Source organism: Arachis hypogaea, chromosome 20 (assembly GCF_003086295.3).
Source record: "Arachis hypogaea cultivar Tifrunner chromosome 20, arahy.Tifrunner.gnm2.J5K5, whole genome shotgun sequence".
NCBI classification, from domain to species: domain Eukaryota; kingdom Viridiplantae; phylum Streptophyta; class Magnoliopsida; order Fabales; family Fabaceae; genus Arachis; species Arachis hypogaea.
In genome coordinates, this window is record NC_092055.1 from 60,357,601 (window position 1) to 60,367,135 (window position 9,535).

At 39.1% G+C, this 9,535-nt stretch overlaps 1 non-coding gene across 1 annotated transcript; it reads left to right on the plus strand.

Annotated features, from left to right (window-relative positions):
- Positions 1 to 1,306: 1,306 nt before the first annotated feature.
- Positions 1,307 to 1,414, plus strand: LOC112787764 (small nucleolar RNA R71). The gene has a single exon (XR_003195157.1). It is a non-coding gene; the product is annotated as a small nucleolar RNA R71 (small nucleolar RNA).
- Positions 1,415 to 9,535: the final 8,121 nt, after the last annotated feature.

Consider the following 9,535-nt stretch of genomic DNA (forward strand, 5'->3'; position numbering starts at 1 on the left):
CTATGCAAGGACCTGGATCACTACATTTTTCAGGTAATCCTCCCATTAAAGCGGATATAAAACTACCTAAAGGAATAGTTTCTAATTCATTAATTTTGTCTTTATGGATACATAAGTCTTTTAGAAACTTTGCATATTTAGGTACCTGCTGAATAACATCGAAAAGGGGAACAGTTACCTCAACCTTTTTGAATATTTCTACCATTTTAGGATCAGGTTCCAGCTGCTTCCTAGGCTTCCTTGCAAGTTGTGGTTTAGCTATCTCTTCCTGTGGTTTAGCTATCTCTTCTTCAGCTGTGTCCTATATGTCCTCTTCCTCTTCAACATCTTCGATTTCTACCACCTCTTCAGCTGAAGTGTATTCTGGTGAGCTTGGTTCCTCCTGATTCCTCTCCTGCAGTGTGGTTCCGGACCTCAGGGTGATGGCATTAATGCCTCCCTTTGGATTGGGTAATGGTTGAGAGGGGATTCCAGTGGTGCTTGAAGGTTGGTTACTGGAATTTTGTGCTGAACCAAGTTGTGTCATAAGAGCTTGCAGAGTAGAGGTGAAACCATTCAGACTGGCGTTAATACTGTTCACGATGGTATTTTCCATGGCCAGTTGTCTTTTCTCAAAAGCTTGTAATAAATCTTCATTAGAAGATACAAAAGAATGAGTAAATTGAGAGGTTTGCTGCTGATTGTTCGGTGGTCCTTGGTTTTGCCTCAGGTGAGGTGCTCGGTACGATTGATTTTGCTGCCTATTGTTGTTATTATTCCACCTCTTATTTCCCTGATTATCTCTGCCTCCCCTATTATTGTTGTCCCTCCAATTCTGGTTTGAATTATCCTGCCATCCATGGTTATTATTTCCACTTTGATTGTACCCTTGGTTGGGGCGGTCATAGAAGTTGTGAGTGGATGCCACCATGTTGTCTTCTTGTTGGAGCTGCGGGCATTCATCAGTGTAATGGCTGTAATCAGCACAAATTCCGCAAATTCTTTGTGGAACTAATTGTTGGTTTTGCTGCGGTTGAGTTTGCTGAGCTTGTTGATTCAACTGCATTTGCTTCAGCAGGTTGGTCATCTCACAGATGCTTTGATTTAGAGAAGCAGTCTCTATGCCGGAAGATACTTCTGCAACGGCTTTTGAACGACCTTGCTTCTGTCTGTGGTTCCGAGTAGATTCAGCTAAATCACTGATCAATTGCCAAGCTTCATCAGTGGTCTTGTACTTCTTCATAGACCCATTGCTGGTACTTTCCAATGTGGTCTTATCTTGGGGCCTCATACCTTGTGTGATATAGCTGAGTAGCACGATCTTGTCAATCATGTGGTGGGGGCATGCTTCCAGAAGATTATTGAAGCGCTCCCACTATTCAAAGAGAGTCTCATTGTCGTCCTGAACAATTGTAGAGATATCCTTCCTCAGTTTATCAGTAACTTCAGATGGAAAGAATTTCTCCAGAAACTCCTTTCTGAGTGTATCCCAGTTAGATACATTTGCTAGAGGTTGAGTGTAGTACCACTCTCTTGCTTTTCCCTCAAGAGAGAACGGAAAAGCTTTCAGCAGAATTGAAGTTTCATCAGTGCAATCACGCCTGGCAGTAGAACAGGCTGCCTGGAAATCTCTCAAGTGCTTGATAGGCTCTTGAGCAGGTAGGCCATGAAACTTGGGCATCAAATTTAGCAGTGCGGTCTTTATTTCAAAATCCGTAGCTACCGCTGGATGATGCGCTTGAAACGGTTGCATTGTAAAATCAGGAGCTCCTTCCTTCTGAATGGTAACTCTTCTAGCTGCCATGTTTTTTGCACGTAAAACAACCGAATCAATAGAACGGGGGCTGGTTTCTTCCTCAAATTCACTTTCAGATCCGCCCTCAGAGTGGGCTAACCTACGCTGTTCTCGTCTTATTCGTGAAATTGTCCTTTCAATTTCAGGATCGAATATTAGCAAGCGCGGATCAGGAAGTGAACGCGTCATTTGACGGAAGAAACATGCAGCTCATAGTAGCAAAATTAAATAAAATGCAAATAAATAAATTCTAATTAATGAAATTAGCACTCTATTGCAACTCCCCGGTAACGGCGCCAAAAATTGATGGGAAGCAGAAGCTGGTGAATTAAAAATTTATTAAAATGGTTACGTTGCAAGTATAGTTCTTAACTCACCTAAAATCTGCCTATCAATTTAGAAATATGTCACAGAGAGTTTAAATTAAAATTACTAGGAGTTTTAAGTCCCAGGTCGTCCCCCAACGAGTTGCAGAAAAGTGTGCTGTTTTATTAATCAGATGTTCCAAGAAGTTGAGCTAAGTAAATTAGAATTTAAATTGAGGAATTTTAAATAATATAAATAAAAGCCTTGACTGGGAATTGATTAGTTAGAATCTCTATCATTGATGGAGTGATTTTTAAGATTGATTTATGATTAACGGTTACTCTGTTTGGTTATCCTTTACTAGGTAAGGGAAAGTCAAACAAGTTGGACTGCCGGATCTATTCACGAGTTACGACCCACTTAGTTCGAAGGGATTGGCGTTGGTGACAGGATAGCAATCCAACATTTAACCCAACTATAAAATCCTCCTTCAATCCTTCCAACTCAAGAATTCCTTTTAATCAACTCCCTATCAAGTAATGAGACTACTCACGCATTGTAAATAAAGAATCCATGGCACATAAAAGGGAATTAAAAGAAGACATGATTATTGGAATTGAAATTGAATTAAAGAGAAATAATCCTTGCATTAATTAATCATAAAAGTATCTGAATGATAAAATTGAACATAACAAAGAACATGGAAGAATAAAACCAAGTTAAGAGAACAAACTAGAATGATGAAGTCTTGATGAGGAAATAACTCTTCTCACTGTTCCAATGCTAAGACCAATTGAAAATTAAAATTCTCAAAACTAGAGAGAAAATCCTAAGAGAGAGCAAAACTAGATCTAAAACTACTGAATGAATGTGTCATTTGTTTCTGCATATTCTCTGACTCTAGTCTGCTGTTCCGGGCCGAAAACTGGGCCGAAATAAGGTCCAAAATCGCTCCCATCGAATTCTGCAGATTATGCAGATTGCACATGTCACGCGATCGCGTCGTCCATGCGGACGCGTCGCTTGCGCTTTTTCCTCTCCATGCGTTCGCGTCGTCCACGCTACCGCGTCGCTTGCGCTTTCCAATCCGCGCGGCTGCGCAAGCCATGCGACCGCGTCACTACGATTTGTGCTCCTTCGCGCGGTCGCGTGAGCCATGCGACTGCATCACTTCTCGCTGGTTATCTCCTTAAATTCTTGTGTTCCTTCCATTTTTGCTAGCTTCCTCTCCAATCTCCATCTCATTCATGCCCTAGAAGGCCTGAAACACTTGACACACAGATCATGGCATCGAATGGAATAAAGGAGAAATAAAAGTAAATAATTAAAGTCTCTAGGAAGCAATTTTCAAACATGTACTGAATTTAGGAAGGAAATCTAAATGCATGCTAAATTGATGAATAAGTGGGCAAGGATCATGACAAAACCACACAATTAAACACAATATAAACCATAAAATAGTAGTTTATCACCTAGCTATTCACCAATTGAATTAATGAGAGCTAGAGTCAACGGCTACCAACTATCAATCACTTAGACATTAGTAACTCAAGAATTCCTAAGTTACCTTCCCAAGCCAAGAACATAAAATTCTACTCTAACATCCTTTCAAGCATTTTGACAAACACCTGGAAGGTATAAAAGGAAAGCATAGTAAATTGACAACAAGAATGAAATCTAACAACTCTTATTGCAAAGAATTAACAACAACAATCAAAGAAGGAGAATAGAAAACTAGAATATGGTATCCCAGAGGACCTATGAAGTGCAAGCTTCGATAGAGATTCAAGGAGGAGTGGAAACACAAGCCACCTTAACAAGAGTCTCCTCAACAAGTCCAACTTAAGGACTATAAACCAAAGTTCTAGGTGGGAGACACCCCACCATGGTAACATCTTTCTTACCTTCTCCTTGTTTATAGTCTTGAATTATTGCATTTTGCTTCTTTTAGCTAGCTTAGGATTAGTTTAATTTTGAGCTTAGATATGTTAATTTGTGTATGAATCATGATTTTGTGAAGTTTTGAATGTTTGGGGTTGAACTTTGGATGAGCTAATGTGTAATTCCTTAGATTTTGAAAGAAAATTTTTTGGAAAAACAGGGCATGTGCGTGTGCACACACTTGTGCGCACGTACACAACAACAACATTTTGTGTCCTGTGCATGCGCACCACCCCGTGCGTACGCACACTAGCCTGTGCACCCTCTGTTGAGAGTGCTCGCACACCTTGTGCACACGCATCTCTATTTGTTTTGCACTCTGTGCGTGCGCACCACTTTGTGTGTTCGCATACCAATCCTTTTTCGCGCATTGCATGTGTACGCACCTGCTTATGCGTATGCACACTCCCTTACACCCCTTCTGTTGGGAGCGCTGGCACAGCCTGTGCGCATGAACCCCTACCACTTTTCGCTCAAGTGCGTGTGCACGGACCTGTGTGCGCCCGCACACATGATCCTTTCCCAAGTTATTTAAAAAAAAAAGAGTCTTCTGTGCACGCGCACACCCTTGTGCGTATGCACACTTCTTAATCCCTTCTCTGCTCAGAGCGTTTGCACACCCTTGTGCGTCCGCATACCCCTATGTTTCTCCTAGTGTGCGTACACACAAGTACTGTTTTGGGCAAAAATTTTGTTTGCACTTTTCCTTAAGCCCTAACGCATTTCCACACCTCCATCCCTCCCTTATCTTGCTTTTTCCATGTTTTACTACTTGTTTTACTTAGTTTTCCATGCATCTCATTTTTATTTTAGTAATTATATTTGTTTTGCTTTAGTTGTTTGTTAATTGAATAAGTTGCAAGTGTTTGTTTGATGTTGATTGGGTTCCTTTTTGATTGAATAAGTTGCAAGTGTTTGCAAGTGATTGCATCTCATTTATATTTTGTTGCATATTAGGTGAAATTTTTATAAGTGCACATTGAATTAAGTGAATTGAGTTGAAATTACTTATTCATCATTATTCTTCATATCAAATTCATCACATGACCAGTACTTGTTTCTTGTTAATGCCTTGTATTTGTTTGAGTGACTTAACTTGATTCTTATCGAACTTGTCACTTTTTGCAACAAGTACCTTTACCATGTGACCATCTCATTATGTTTCATGATGAACAAGGAATTTTCTTTTCATTATTGGATTGGTTATTGTTTATTGTACTTCTACATCAATTTTGCGCTTTCACTTGCACAAGTTCAATATCCAATATCTCATATATTCAATTCACTTTAATTGTGGTTACCTAGGTTTGTGTGTGCCTTATCTCTTGCTTATTCTTTACTTGCAACCTAGGCTACTTAATTGAGGAACACATGCTATTTTTCTTTTGATTGTGTGGTCACCATTTTACCCGGTCAATGTGTGTTTTCTAAACTGTGCACACTTAGAATACACACATTATCTTTTATTAATACCGCACTCATATGAATTCTTCCTCAATTCTTGCTTATTTGTTTTATATAATAATCTGAACCCCAGTGCCCACCAGTTGAAGGTGGAGCCTCATAGTTCTTCGCTCTCGTATTGAGTGCATGCACGGAGGACCGTGCAACGTTTAAGTGTGGGGGAGGATCCGCAATTTTTGGGGCATAAATTTCTCTTTCTCAACACTTTGCACTATGTTCTAGTTTTTAGTAGTTATGTTTTGTGAATATTTGTTAGTATTGCATGACATTACACTTTGCTTAGTTTGCTTTTATATATATATATATATCTTAGTTTGCTTATAGTTTTATAGCAGTAAATATTTGTGTAACACCCTAATTAGCCTAAGCTTTACCTCACGTCGTAAAGCAAAGGTTAATCAAAGATTACGACAGTTCTAAGCTCATATATAAAATATATATATATATATATATATATATATATATATATATATATATATCGGAAGAATAGTATAATCTAGAAGCCCAATGAAGGGTATAGCTCAAAAATAGAATTTAAAAAAAAAAACACAAACGTACTAACGAAGCTTCTAACTTAAAATACAAGAAATAGATACAATATAACAAAATATCATAGTATAATATCATAAGAATGTAGCCACGGCTCATGGAGTTTAAGCCGGCTAGCCATATACAGACTATACATGAAACAAGATAGTAAAAACAACTCATACATGTTTTGTTCTCTCAATACACGCCTCTAGGCTAAAACAAAATACAAAGTGAGAGATGTATAAATAAAATAACTCAAAAGACTCCAAAAGAAACCAAGATCCTCCGCTTCTGTCACCATCGAAGCAACTCACCGAGGTGGGTTGCGACTTGCATCTGAAAAACACAACAGAAATATGGTATGAGAATCGGAGGTTCTCAATATGGTAACAGTGCCCAGTGATGTAGGATATAAGACCCCAGGACGCCAAAGGCAATCCTAGCATTCATATCCATCACAAGATTTCAATCTTAAAGCATACTAAAACAATAAAGCATAATATATATATATATATATATATATATATATATATATATATATATATCTTAGCATAAATAAACAGGGTACTCTATCTTAGGGGATTTCTATTCTAACTAAACACCGCTGTCCCACAGCCTTCACTAACCTATCCTCCATGCGATTCCATCGCCACCGCCTTCCGAACCTCCTCAATCCCAGTAGAAATCACAATTATATACAATGCAAGTAAATCACAAGTAGAATCATATAAGACAAGTAACTCAAGTAGCAATTAGACATGTTATACAAATAGGCATACAATTTTAAGTCGACAAAGCAATCAAATAGATAGAAAATGCATATGATGAATGCCTGTCCTACTGGCTGTGATATCACATTGTCGGTTCAACACCCAACCTGACACATCTCCATGGAGATGTCGCCCTTCGGAATCATCATTGGGAACCCCCGAGATATAGTGCTCGGATCATTGTCCAGGGTTTTGCGCCTGTACGCTCTATTGATCCGAAGGGATGCGAGCGGGATACTCGGGATACTCTTGCCTCAGACGTCACATCTTAATGTAAGCAGGATTTAACAACCGTCCTTATGCCGCCGCTGCTACCTCGACAGGCGGGATCCAACCGCCGTCCCTGCCGAGTGCATAGTGTCTCATAATCTCAGTATAAAATCAATACTTCAGTGGTTTTCAGAAAACATTTTCAGTTTAACGTGGATCCATCATCTCATTCAGAGTCCTCGACTCATCTCAACCACGTTCCATTTACATTTCAGTTCCGAACTCAACAGTTCATTAGTTCTCACCTCATATATCAATCATCCTTCACACACCATCAAACCATCCGTAGTACACCCGAAACCTAAGCCTCCGTTTTCTAAATTTTCATAATAATCATCAGCTAAAACCCTTAAATTATTTCCCATGTTCTCATGCCCAAAATTATGATCAAGAGCCTTAAAAAAGTGTTATAGAAACTTACAATCTTATTGGGAAGGTGAAATAGTTTAAAATAAAGTTTAAAATTTGAGAAACAACGCGTGTGCGTACACACAGGGGTGTGCGTGCGAACGCCTAAAAGAAGTTTAAAAAGTGAGCGTACGCATAGAGGTGTGTGGTACGCGAAATCGTGATTATTCATTCCCTGGCTATAGCGCCAAAAACTTGGTATGGGAGAACGTGATCACAAGACTTCTTCACAATTCCGTGTAACTGACCAGCAAGTGCACTGGGTCGTCCAAGTAATACCTTACGTGAGTAAGGGTCGATCCCACGGAGATTGTCAGCTTGAAGTAAGCTATGGTCATCTTGTAAATCTCAGTCAGGCACATTCAAATGGTTATGAGGTTTTGATAATTAAAATATAAATAAAATATAAAATAAGATAGAAATACTTATGTAATTCATTGGTGGGATTTCAGATAAGCATATGGAGATGCTTGTTGCTTCTGAATCTCTGCTTTCCTATTGTCTTCATTCAATCATTCATACTCATTTCCATGGAAAGCTGTATGTTGGGGGATCACCATTGTCAATGGCTACCGTCCGTCCTCTTAGTGAAAATGGTCCAAATGCGCTGTCACCGGACAGCTAATCATATGTCGGTTCTCACTCATGTTGGAATAGGATCCAATGATCCTTTTGCGTCTGTCACTACGCCCAACACTCGCGAGTTTGAAGCTCGTCACAGTCATCTCATCCCAGGTCCTACTCGGAATACCACAGACAAGGTTTAGACTTTCCGGATCTCAAGAATGCTGCCAATTGATTCTAGCTTATACCACGAAGACTCTGATCTCAAGGAATTGAAGGCTCTGTTGTCAGGAGAGACAATCAAATGCATGGACCAGGAATCCAAGAGATATGCATTCAAGCTTGCTTCCATGTAGAACGGAAGTGTTTGTCAGGCACGCGTTCATAAATGAGAATGGTGATGAGTGTCACTTGATCATCACATTCATCATGTTCTTGTGTGCGAATGAATATCTTAGAATAAGAATAAGCTTGAGTTGAATAGAAAAACAATAGTACTTTGCATTAATTCATGAGGAACAGCAGAGCTCCACACCTTAATCTATGGGGTGTAGAAACTCCACCAATGAAAATACATAAGTGATAATGGTCCAGGCATGGCCGAATGGCCAGCCCCCAAAACGTGATCAAAGATGAAAAGATAGATTCCAAAATGATCTAAAGATCCTTTTTTTTTTTTAAAGAAATCTCTAAAAGTAGTTTTTATACTAAACTAATCACTAGGGTTTACAGAAAATGAGTAACTAAGTGTAGATAGTGCAGAAATCCACTTCCAGTGCCCACTTGGTGTGTGCTTGGGCTGAGCATTGAAGCTTTCACATGTAGAGACTCTTCTTGGAGTTAAACGCCAGCTTTGGTACCAGTTTGGGCATTTAACTCCAGCTTTTATGCCAGTTCTGGCGTTTAATGCCAGAATAGGGTAGAAAGTAGGCGTTCAAACGCCAGTTTGCATTATCAAAACTCGGGCAAAGAATGGACTATTATATATTGATGGAAAGCCCAGGATGTCTACTTTCCAAAGCAATTAAGAGCGCGCCAATTGGGTTTCTAATGCTCCAGAAAATCCATTTCGAGTGCAGGGAGGTCAGAAACCAACAGCATTTGCAGTCCTTTTTCAGCCTCTGAATCAGATTTTTGCTCAGGTCCCTCAATTTCAGCCAAAAAATACCTGAAATCACAGAAAAACACACAAACTCGTAGTAAAGTCTAGAAATATGAATTTTTCTTGAAAACTAATAAACATATACTAAAAAGTAGCTAGATCCTACTAAAAACAACCTAAAAACAATGCCAAAAAGTGTATAAATTATCTGCTCATCACAACACCAAACTTAAATATTTGCTTGTCCCCAAGCAACTAGAAATCAAATAGGATAAAAAGAAGAGAATATACTATAAATTCCAAAATATCAATGAAACTTAGCTCCAATTAGATGAGCGGGACTAGTAGATTTTTGCCTCTGAACAGTTTTGGCATCTCACTTTATCCTTTGAAGTTCAGAATGAT